We start from the raw sequence: 12,785 nt of genomic DNA, 5'->3' as shown, positions 1-12,785 counted from the left end.
GAGCGGGGGAGGGAAATGTCCCAGGCCTCCTCTGGTTTTTGAAAAGGCAAAACCAGGCAGCCTTTTCGCTGCTGTCTTCTGATCATTACCTCTGTCAGGGCGGGGGCGGGGGATGACTTCATACAGGGCAGGGCGGCTCAGCTCAGGTGAGTGGCTAGAGGCGGGCTTTTCTCTCTGCCTTCACTTCCTCTGTTCTCCAGCAACCTCAGGGAGCCTCCGGAGAGCCGAGCAAGCCTAGTTACTTTCTTGCCTGAGATATGAAATGTTGATCAGCTTTCCCTCTTTCTCATCTTAAAGAAAATATCTTTGCTACATTTCATCTTGCAGGAAACCCGGGAAAGGCCAGCAGATGCATCAAGAAGGCAGCGAAGAAGGACCACTGAAATGTATTCCTTGGCCGCCTTCCTTCCTGACGCCAGTCTTTCTCTTGCCTTCCTGACACGGCCAGGCTTTTTCACTAATCATCTACATCACTGCTTGATTCCCACTGCTCTGATTCACTCCTTAAGCCACCCCAGGCTCTGGTTGCAACTCCCATGATTCTGCTAAAAAGACCGTAAGATCATCAGTTCTTTTGAAGTCACTGGGTTGAGGAGAGTATTAAGTACTGTCCAACTTGCAGCCTGAGTGGGATTCAGCACAGCTGCTCCTCCCAACCCCTGTCCCATTCGGAAACATTCTCTTCTCTCGAGTTGCGTGATACAACCATCTTTTAATCGTCCATTCACTTTCCTGACTACGCATCCTCAACACTCCCTTTTATACAACTTTATATACTTGCCTTTTATACAACGTGATTAGGTATTAGCATCACTCAAATCTTGACTGCGGACTTCTTTTTTCACTCTCAGGGCTCAGTGAGTGATCCACATAATAAAACTGCAGAGCATCTTACCTAAAAGTTGAGGACAGAGACTACTTACCTGTAGCCATTATTTCTATGCAAGAATGTGGGTCCAGATGTCCAGAATTTATTTTTTTAATTTTAAGAGAAATTGAGAATTCTGATTTTTACATAAAATATGATGCTGTTAAATATGTTTCTCATAGTCATGAGAGAGTAACTATAGCAAATGAACCCCTACTCCAAGAAAAAATGTTTAAAATTGGTTTAAAAAGATTTTAAAGTACCTGTTTGAAGTAATCATAGAGCCACACAGTCAGTAAGAACTTCAAAGGCTAAGATCCAAGAGAAAAGAAAAGCACTGAGGTGAGTTCACCATTCTCTGATGTTTTTCCCTCAGGGCATTGGCCAAGTGAGACCAAGCAAGAGATCAGGTTGGAATTCAAGGTTAAGGGCATTCAGCAGACACATGGGGGTGGACGGGAAAAAAAATGGAGGTGAGGTTTATCCAGGCAGGTGGAAATTGAAGGGACTAAGTTTTAGAGAAAAGAGAATGGAAACAATGAGTGTGTGCTTGAGGATATTATTTATTACTAATACTTCCAACATAAGAGGCTCAGCAAACAAAAGGAAAGGCCAATGAAGAATCTAAAAAGCCAAGCAGAGCTTCGGCCAGTTTCAAAGTGCTGGTGGGGTAAAGTTGGCATCCAAGGCTGGGTGAGGGCGATGGGCCCAGTGTTCTCAGTTGAGATTCTTGAACGCTTTTCCTTCGGGATTCGACTTCAGACTAGAAGTAGACCAGTCCTCACAAAGCCTGAAATCAGCTTTAATGCCTCCCATTCCTAAACTGTATCAAGGGGACCAACCCCTACTCTAAGTAACTCACTGGGTAAAAAAGTCAACAGATTCTCTCTGCTGGAAGTTAGCATGATTCAGAGTGTCTACACTTTTTTATGTACAGAATCCAACATTCAATAAAAATAACTGGAGTCAGTCTCATATCTGCCTTGTTTGATGCTTTTCTTGAGCAAGATAAATGAGCCTCCAGATAGACCAACAAGCCTTGCTGCCTTCAGGTTTCTGAGACGCAGCATTGTCCACAGTATCTTTTATTTCTTTTTTTGCCTTCAATAAATAAGTAAATAATTACCATTTACTGAAGCTAAGATGCTTCAGTCACGTCTGACTCTTTTGAAACCCTATAGACTGTAGCCTGCCAGGCTCCTCTGTCCATGGGATCCTCCAGCCAAGATTACTGGAGTGGGTCACCATGCCCTCCTTCAGAGGATCTTCCCAACCTGGGGATAGAACCAGAGTCTTCTGTGCAGGCAGATTGCAGGCAGATTCTTTATTGCTGAGCCGCCAGGGAAGCCCAGGAATGATATTAGAGAGATTCAAAGGCCTCAAATCAAGAGGAAAGAAACAGATAATGGAGACGACTCACAGATGATCTAGATATACTACGCAAGACAGACTTTAAAGTAACTGTAACAGACACGTTCAAGAAACTGGATGCCACTTCCCACAGGACACCAGTGGCAGAGCTGAGGGATAATGTTGTTCTGACACAGGGAAGGAGGGGTTTCTGCCTGCTTGCTAACCAGGAAGGAGACAGTCTGGGAGGCTGGTGCAACAATGATCCCAAAGGAGGGAGGCTTAAGAGGGAGGGGATATATACACAGTCATGACTTATTCTGTACGACGGAAACCGTCACAACATTGTAAAACAATTATTCTATCATTTAAAAAAAAATTTTTTTAAAGGTTGCTGGGGTGTTTTGGGGCCTGGAGCAGCAGGACAAAGTGGAGCAGTACCACAGAAGACAGGTCCGGAGAAAGGCTTGTGTGAACTGAGGATGCTATCCAGTCGTAGTTGGACGGCGAACCATGCGGGGAACCACATGGGCTGGAACCAGCTCCAAAATGCACTGAATAAAGTCACAGACATCGCGAGGGCCCTGGCCAAGATCGGCAAGGACTAGAGAGGGAAGGATCATCCACACCATCGGTCGACAGCATCAAGGAAGTAAAGGATGGGGACTTCCTTAGTGGTCCATCAGTTAAAGAACCCTCCTTCCAGGGCAGGGGACACGGCTTTGAGCCTTGATTGGGAAATTAAGATCCCATGTGCTGTGAAGCAACTACTGAGCCCCCATGCTCTAGAGCCCATGCTCCAACACAAGAGAAGCCATCGCAATGCAGAAGTGCTTGTGCCATACCAGAGAAGCCCTGCGTGCTGCAGTGAGATGCAGCACAGTCAAACAAAAAAGTACGGATGGAGGATACAATCGTGCAGCACAGACAGCTCACTACAGCTGTGGAGAACCTCAAGAATATCTTCTTGGGGCCCCAGATTGTGAGGGAGTCCCTGGACTTCATTAAGCAAGGGGTGCTCCTGCAGGCCCCCTGGAACCTGAGGGACCTGAAACAGGGGTGCCCCTGGGATGAGCTGATGCACAAGCACCACCACGTGGACATGACACTCATCCATAGCTCCTTCAGGAGAAAACAGGGGATCTCAGTTGAGCTGGCCAAGCAGCTGTGGATGATGCTACAGAAGTCCCTGGCCACCGTCCCTGTGACCCCATTTTGCTGGTCTCTGTTGTCTGGATCTGGCAAGGAAAGAAAAATTGGTGCATATTTAACCAAAAAAAAAAAAATGCAAACTAGCTTTGTTCTTCCTAGAAGGTCCAAGAATTGGAAGGAGGAAATGTTTCCAAAGAGCCGACTCATTGGCAAAGACCCTGATGCTGGGAAAGATTGAAGGCAGGAGGAGAAGGGGGTGACAGAGGAGATGGTTGGATGGCATCACCAGCTCAATGAACATGAATTTAAGCAAATTCTGGGAGATAGTGAAGAACACGGGAGCCTGGTGTGCTGCAGTCCACAGGGTCACAAAGAGTCAGACATAACTGAACAACAACCATGTTTGTGCTCTTGGACAGAATCAAGGCTGCTAGAATTGAGGGCACAGAGGCAGACCGCAGGTTATCCAACAAGGAGTGGTCCATCTCCCACCTGGACGTCATATGGAAGCATGTCCTGGATGACCTCATTGCTACCAAAAACCCCACGATTGAGTGCTTTCCTCCCCATTATGAGATTTTCAGAAACCTCCTCAACCACCAAGCTCTGAGAACCTGGATACAAATCTCGTGGGAAGATCTAGAAGCAAAAGAAATGATGAGCCTGTTTGACGTGGGTCTTGAACACCAACACAAGCACAGAGATGGTGGGGAACATGGAGCTGGTCCCAGAAATGGACGTCAGCGCCCTAGAGGTTATACTTCCTTCAGATGTGGTGTCTGAACTGCTGCGTATGTCCATGTCAGCTCCCTCTTCAAACACCGTTTTCTGGCTGCAGAAATCACTAGATGCAGACACTAAGGATGGCATGAAAGAGACTGAGCCCAGAGCTGACCCACGTGGGAACACTCCCTGCCATCATCTTCTAGATTTTCCAACAGATTCTTTAAGTTGTTACCCAGATAAGTGAAGATTTTAAGATAAAGGAACTAGTTAGTGTTTTCAGTAAATGAATTCTTTCTTTTTAAAAAAATGTTGCATTTGGTAAAAGTCACACAATATAAAACGTACAATTTTAACCATATTTAACTGTACAGTTCAGGAGACTAAAGTACATTCATATTGTTGTGCAGCTCTCACCATCATCCATTTCCTGAATCTTCCACCTTCCTGAACTGAGACTTTATCCCCATTAAACACTGACTCCCCATCCCACCGCCCCAGGCCCTGGCATCTACCAATGTACTTTCTGACTCTATGAATTTGACTCTTATAGAGATGAAACTCAGTTGTAGATAGAACATCTGAAATACTGGCAACACCCACGCTGTTACGGGTTATGTTATGTTCAGGATATGACAGCAATTGTCACAACTGCCAGACGTTTACGGAACTCCTGGTCAGTTTAAAGAGAAAGTATTTTTAAAATGAAATGGAGGCTATTCTCTCAAATCATCCCACCCTCACCTTCTCCCACAGAGTCCAAAAGTCTGTTCTTTACATCTGTGTCTCTTTTGCTGCCATGAATAAATTCCCGTCTTTCTAGCATTGAAAAATGCATACTACCATGTGTAAAATAGAAGACCAGTCCAAGTTTGATGCATGAAGCAGGACACTCAAAGCCATTGCAATGGGACAACCCAGAGGGATGGGATGGGGATGGAGGTGGGAGGGGGGTTCAGGATGGGGGGGGCCCCATGTGCATCTTTGGCTGACTGATGTCGATGTATGGCAAAAACCACAGTATTGTAAAGTAATCATCCTCTAATTAAAATAAATTAACTTAAAAAAATGAAATGGAAGAGTGAACCAAATATGGATGGGGTTTTAGATACCATTGTTGCAAGGAGGCTGCAGCAGTTACCTGGAGGAGGTCTTCTGGGATCTGGAGCAACATCTAGATGAGCCAATGGCAAAGAAGTGGCTGTTAGGCTCAAAACTGTAGCCATTGTCTGTGTTACTATGGAAGCATATTTCAATGATGTTGCCAAAATTCAAAATCATATAGAAAGAGGGTGACAGCAAGTGGGGGTGGGGTCCCTATTGGCCACCACGCAGAAGCACGTCTCATCCTGGAGCACCAGGTAGCACAAGACCGTCAGGGAGGCGGAACAGCTCCACTTCTTGTTCCGGAAGTCTCCAGATTTGGTAAAGGTGCAGGTGGGCAGAGTATCACTACTGCCACCCTTGCAGAAGTCATCAAATTAGCAAACCCTCTGTGCTCTGCCTGGAGGTTTCAACTTTGATCAGCAAATACCCAGACACCAAGGATGACTGCATTGGCCCACTTCTGGCCACCCAAGGGGGCACCTACCAGGACATGAAGTCAACCATCAGTGAGGCTCTGGAGCAGGGCCTGATGGCAGGAAATCCAAGCTATGTGCCCATCTTCAAGGGAATCATAACTCTCAGTCTGAACGTGGTGTGACTTCTCAAGTAGCCTGACGGTTTCCAGCTTTGTGTAGCTCATTCTGCATGCACCACCCCCACCCTCAAAAATGTGCTAAAGCGAGAGATTCTGGTGGTTCTCAGTGGGTGTTTCAGGCCCTCGTGCTTGTTTGCTGTGGGGTCTAGCTGATGTCTGCAAGATGTCAGAACACACGGCTTTTTGAAGAACAAGTGCCCTACTGCCTGTGGTTCCTTTAGCTCTCTCATTTCTGTGTAAATATCCTTTGAGAGGCAGGACTCTGCTGGAAAATGCCTTATGGTTGAATGTTTATCACAGTGGAAAAGATATGTGGAGAAGAAAGAGGCTCTGTCTTCCTTCCCTGGGGGTCTCCACCCTGCTGCTTAATAAAAGAGTTGAAACTTCTCCACAGACCTGAAAACAAACTGGAGAAATTTACCAGAGAATTATAATCTATCAAAAAACTATTTTAAAAGTACAAGAAATAAAATTATAAATGTCAGAGGTGGGTTAACAGCTGTTTGAGTGGAGAGGAAGGTAAAATTAGTGAATTGGAAGACAGGTTAGTAGGGGGAAAAAAGTACAGAGTAAATCCTGGAAAAGAAAAACATGCATGAATGTGTTTAGGAGACATATGAGACATGGAAATAAGGTGCAAAAATGTACTTAAAGTCCAAGAAAAATAGGAGAGAGAGAAAGCGTGAGCATGTGGGACAGAGAAAAATATTTGAGGAAATACTGAAAATTATCCTAAACTGAAGACATCAACACATGCATTTAAGTCTCTGTGAACCCCAACCATGACTAATGAAAAAAATTCCTGTACACATCATAGTAAAAAATCTTCAAATTAAACCTGGAAAATCCCATGGATGGAGGAGCCTGGAAGGCTACAGTCCATGGGGTCGCTGAGGGTAGAGCACAATGGAGCAACTTCACTTTCACTTTTCACTTTCATGCACTGGAGAAGGAAATGGCAATCCACTCCAATGTTCTTGCCTGGAGAATCCCAGGGATGGGGGAGCCTGGTGGGCTGCCATCTATGGGGTTGCACAGAGTCAGACAGGACTGAAGTGACTTAGCAGCAGCAGAAGAAGATTTTAAAGGCATCTGGAGTTTTTTTTTTTTTTTTAAAGACACATTATACCCAAAAAAGTTACAACAGGATTGAAGGTCGACTTTTCTACCGAAACAATGAAGCAGGGAAATAGCACATTTAAAGTTCTAAAAATAAGAAAGCTGACCTATCATTTTATGCCCAGAATGATAATTTATAGATAAATGCCAAATACAAAATTACCAGACAGACAGAAAGTAAAAGATTTTATCACCTTCAAACTAATATTTTAAAAGAAATGCTAAAAGGAATTATTTAGACAAAAAGAAAAGATTCATAAATGGAAATGCAGTAAAGAATGAAGAGCAGAAAAAGGAAATATATAGATAAATACAAGTTAACATTGTTTTTTTTAAACAATCAGTTCAGTTCAGTTCAGTCACTCAGTCGTGTCTGACTCTTTGGGACCCCATGAACCACAGCACGCCAGGCCTCCCTGTCCATCATCAACTCCCGGAGTCCACCCAAACCCATGTCCATTGAGTCGGTGATGCCATCCAACCATCTCATCCTCTATCATCCCCTTCTCCTCCTGCCCTCAGTCTTTCCCAGCATCAGGGTCTTTTCCAATGAGTCAGCTCTTCACATCAGGTGGCCAAAGTACTGGAGTTTTAGCTTCAACATCAGTACTTCCAATGAATACCCAGGATTGATCTCCTTTAGGATGGACTGGTTGGATCTCCTTGCATAGTAATATCATTTTGTGGAATTTAAAATAAACATGGGAGAGAGATAAATGGAATTTAAGATAACTAACATTTGTGTCTTGCTGGAAATTGATAGAAGACAGTGGTGAAAATACTACTTTTTAGTAACTTTATTAAGTGAGAGACACACATCATAATCTCTTGGATAAATACTAAGAGAATAATACAAGGAATGCATAATGAACAAGAAAAGAGCAAAATGAAAAAAAAAGTTTGATTAATCAAAAAGAGGAGAAGCATGTAAAAAAAATTTTAAGGCCAATAACAATCAACTAATGAAATAGTGGCTGCACCAATTTACATTCTTTCGTGGTTTCAAACAAATTTCAGAATTGTTTGCTCAATTTCTGTGGGAAATGCCCTTTGAATTCTAACAGGGAACAAATATAGTCCAACAAAGAGAAGTCCAGGATAAGATGGCTTCACTATTGAATTCTACCAAACATTTAAAATGTACGTAAGGCCACCCCTTCTCAGTCACTTCCAAAGAGAGGCAGCTAGCGATGCCTCAAAGCACGTTTTCTCTGCAGGGTGTATTTATTCTGCAGTGAGAGCGCCTCCCCAGAACACCCATCGACCCTAATGACAGAAGCAAAAGTCCTAGCTGATTTTGGCTGGAAAGCAAATGAACTCTGGCCAAAAGCAGTGCTGTGCAGGGCCCGAGTGAAAGTGTGACATGGGGGCAGGGTCGATGGATGCCAATCAACTATTCTTGAATTCCCAAACTATCTGACATTTGAAGAGTTACATTTTGAAGGAGTTAGGTAAGAAAAAAGCCCTCTTGGTGTGTACACTGGCATCCTTATAAAGGGCTTCCCTGGCAGAGATCGTGGCTCAGTGGCTTCTGTTATCAGATTGAATGCTGTCTGTAGGGAGGGAACATATACAGTTTATTCCATAACATTGTTTATTTGCTTCTGGAGTTCTTATATAATTCCTCTTTCTATGCCCTTTCTTTTACCTTTCTTAAAATGTGACTTAAGGTAATCTATTACAGAAGCAAGGAAATTATATTTCCTGTTTCTACTCCCTGCATCTCCTCTGGGACCTGCCAGGTTGTCGGTCTCTCCATGGTAACTGAGTAGGGCTGGTATTAGACCAGACTAGTGCCTTTGCATCCAGGAGAGGACCTGGATCTCCTGAGTCCCCCTGTATCTGGCTGTCTTCTACCCTAGCAGGGACTGCTCCATTATTTTGAACAGGAAAGGTCACCTAACAGTTGAACAATTCTTCTGAATGGTCAGTTGATTTTACACAGGGATTTTTTTCCTGTGTTTGGTATTTGGATCTGCTGTCACTAGAGAGGCTACACATGAGGACATCAGCTGATTCAGTTGATTTTTCCAAAATTTTAACAGGGACAGAAGGTGGTGGGGGTTGGGCATAGGGGAGGAGGGCTCAGGAGGTGAAGCAAGGGATGGGGAGGGATAGGGAGAGGCAGATGAGGCTTCACTCACTTGCCTGCTGCTCACCTCCTGCTGTGTGGCTGGGCTCCCAATAGGCCATGGACCCAGTCTCCCGGGGTTGGGGACCCCTGACTTAAGGCAATGACTATTTACCAACCATCATGGAACTTTGGGGGGGGTTGATTTTTAGATCACACTACGTACATGCAGGATCTTAGTTCCCCAACCAGAGATCAAACTTGTGGTCCCTTACACAGGAAGCTCAAAATCTTAACTACTGGACCATCAGGGAAGCTCCTTAAGGGAACTATTTTAATGATATATCAACCAGCATTGCCATACAAATGCTCATACGGCTGTTACCCTTCCTATTACTAGAGCCCAGGGACAGGGTCTCCCTCTGCCCAGAATCCAGACAATTTGAGGATAATGTCAAACAGGGGAATTCTGAAATAGCTGGAAAAAGCCTCACTCCTTAAATGAAATCTAGTCACCTGAGCAGTCACACGAGAGGCAATCAATAAACTTTTCAGAATGAATTAATAGCCGGAGATGGATGTTTTTGCTTCATCATTTACCTACTACAGGCATCCGGCCACATTGTCATCAGTTTGTGCTGCTTCACAGGTCGGAAACGCTTAGATTCGCGGGCTGGTACACAAAGGACTTCAGTACCTAGGGAGTGGCTGCAGAACAGGAAAGGAGGGGGCTGGGAGGGCTGTGAGTTGAGGCGGGGGAGTGGAGATTTGATTCTGAAGAGAAAAATCCTTACTGGGTCAAGGCCGCTTTTGCATAATTCTATTATCACCAGGAAGAAGAGAAATAATCATATTAGGTGAGTGCTGCACCACTCGACGTGGCTTGTCTTACCTTACTTTTGAAGTCAGACAGGTTTAATTGCTTTGTGTGAGTGAGTTGTTCAGAAGGCACCCAATCAATAAGGCAGGTGCTGCCAGAGCAAAGCGGGGGAAGTTTTTGATGTTGACAATGACATACAATCTTGTGCAGAAAGGAGTAATCCATTCGGTCACAGCTATGGGGGAAAAAAAAAGTTATCTGTGTGTTGTTCTGGGGAGCAGAGGCAATGTCACCTGGGAGGGTGGGCTCCAGGCAGGCTGGCCACAGGGCAGCAGTGTGAGGGTGACTCAGCCCAAGAGCAAGGGCTGTGCTTTCTGGAGCCTCCTGGTCTTCTGTGCATAGTGGGCCTCCACAGCTGCACAGGAGGTTGTCAGCATCCACTCCACTGCATCTTCTGCTTACAGAGCCCAAGCATCTCGTCAATTTGTGTTTCAGTTTCTGCCCATCATTGCCTCTCTGTGAAGTCCAGTGCAGTCCCCAGCAAGGCTTTGCTCATCCACTGCTCAGTTGACTCCAGCTGAAGCTTGCCAGAAAGTTCCCCTACAATGGACCAGAGGTGGTCAGGGAATTCATTGTTTTTGTTTTTTTTTAGCCTAGATCCCACTGTAGAAATACTCAGTATGAGGAAAGAGAACAAAAGTTGTGATAGTCAATTGCAAATGTCTTCCAAACTCAGGTGACGGTTGCTTGAAACTGGCCCTAGTGGTAGTTTTTGTACCACAGAACCCAGTACACTCTACAAATGAGGGGTTTGTTTATTTTGTGAGAGTTAGTTGTTAAGCACCTACCAGCACAATACTGGGTGAGGGCAGAGGGCAGAAATAGGAGCCTAGAATTGACATCCTTAATTAACCCTCTATTCTCCCCTTCCTAGCAGCTGCTCAGATGGCTCAGTTGAATCTCTCCTCTATACCTTGACGAGCACCACAGGTCATAGCTCACTGCAGAATATTTCACGTGTGCTTTTGTCTTCAATCAGATTTGTATTTTGGAAAGGTGACCCTGGCCACAGTGTGTTGGATAGACTGAAAGGGTATAAAATCAGAGATCTTATCAAAGGCAAAGACATCAGATAGTAATATAATTGCTTTTATCCAAATAGAAGATGAGACCTGAATTAAGGCAAGATAAGTGGGAAGAGAGGACAGACCTAACAGATGCTCAAGAAATAGAATTGGCAGGATTTATTGATTGATGGGGTGTCAGGGTGAGAAAGGATAAGAGTAGATGATAACATCCAAGTTTTTTATAATTCTGCCATTCCTCAACACAGAAGGAATAGCAGACTTTGGTGGGAAATTAATGACTTTGGAGCAAGCTGAGAAGCCTAAGAAGCAGGTAGATGGAACCAGCTCTCAGAGGAGAAGAGTTAACTTGAACACATTTTGAAAGGAAGAACACGGTGGTAAGTGACAGCAGGTGATAAGAAGGTATCACCCGGAGATGCTGTGAAATGCGAAGAGTCCAAGGAAAAAGCAGTCATAGAAAACAATATGAAAAGGCACTTGAAGAGAATTAAGACTCCACAGATGACAGGAGAAGGCTGGTCAGTGAAGCAGTAGAGATCTAGGAAGAAGCAAAGTGAGACAAGTCATAGAATTGAACAGCCAGTTAGATAAAATACCAGGCCATCACAATATTGTAAAGTAATAATTCTCCAATTTAATTAATTAAAAAATAAAATATCAGGCCCGTGATCAGAAAAGATGAACTCAAACATAGACTGCAGGCGTTTGAAGAACAAGTGAGCAGAAAGTAGAAATAACAGGAAAAAAAAGCAAAGAAGGAATTCTAGGCTTGGAAGTTAAGGAGAGTCATTCCCAATTAGACTGTGGACAACACACATGGAAAAAACTACTTGCTGTTCCAAACCTGAGCACTAAGTAGCTAGTACAACACAGGGTCAAGGGAGGACTTTATTTCTAAGATGGACCCCAGGCTTGGTCATAATCGAATGCTATGCAGAAGGGACCACTGGGGACAAAGTTGGCAACTTGGGAGGGAGAAAGAGAGCAGAGATGCAGTAAGGTCAGATCAGTAGGTCTGATCTGATGTAATAATAATAGTAATAGAAATAAAAGTAATGCACTCGAATCTTCCCCAAACCACCCCCCACCCTCAGACAATGGAAAATTGTCTTCCACAAAATGGGTCCCTGGTGCAAAAAAAGTTGGGGACTGCTGGCAGAGTCAGTCAAGAGGGAATGGCCTTAATGCAAGAAATGACATCTCTTTCTGCAAGGCCAGAAATATGGATATGAGAATACATGCAAAAATAAATAGCTTCTGGATGCTGGAAACTGAGGGAGCTTATGCCTCATTTTCTCTTAAAGTTCCAAAAAGTTAAGGAGAGTGGCAGGTTTTTGAAATAAGCATCATGAGGAAGGGGGCATAACACTCTACTCTAAGGATACATTATAGTTTAATGCCCTAATGCACAGACATAATTTTATTGTTCTGTGTTTTTTATATGTATCAGGCCCCCTTTAGCATGAGTATTGTCATAGATATAATAGCACATCTTACCCAGAATTACTATTATTCATTTGTCTACCCGCCTTTCTATCTAGAAATAAACTTCAGTTCAGTTTAGTTCAGTCACTCAGTCATGTCCGACTCTTTGCGATCCCATGAATCACAGCACACCAGGCCTCCCTGTCCATCACCAACTCCCAGAGTTCATTCAAACTCATGTGCATCAAGTCGGTGATGCCATCCAGCCATCTCATCCTTTGTCGTCCCCTTCTCCTCCTGCCCCCAGTCCCTCCCAGCATCAGGGTCTTTTCCAATGAGTCAACTCTTCGCATCAGGTGGCCAAAGTATTGGAGTTTCAGCTTTAGCATCAGTCCTTCCAATGAACATCCAGGACTGGTCTCCTTTAGGATGGACTGGTTGGATCTCCTTGCAGTCCAAGGCACTCT

The 12,785-nt window shown here is 44.2% G+C and overlaps 2 pseudogenes; both read left to right on the top strand.

The window, feature by feature from the left end:
* Positions 1-3,119: 3,119 nt before the first annotated feature.
* LOC104987789 lies at positions 3,120-5,798 on the top strand (annotated as a pseudogene).
* Positions 5,799-11,092: 5,294 nt separating this feature from the next.
* LOC104987788 overlaps positions 11,093-12,785 on the top strand; it is a 4,021-nt pseudogene continuing 2,328 nt past the window's right edge.

This window comes from Bison bison, unplaced genomic scaffold (genome assembly GCF_000754665.1).
Source record: "Bison bison bison isolate TAMUID 2011002044 unplaced genomic scaffold, Bison_UMD1.0 scf7180017864105, whole genome shotgun sequence".
Taxonomy (NCBI): Eukaryota; Metazoa; Chordata; class Mammalia; order Artiodactyla; family Bovidae; genus Bison; species Bison bison.
The sequence above is the reverse complement of the archived record's forward strand: the minus strand, read 5'-3'. Positions and strand labels throughout refer to the sequence as shown.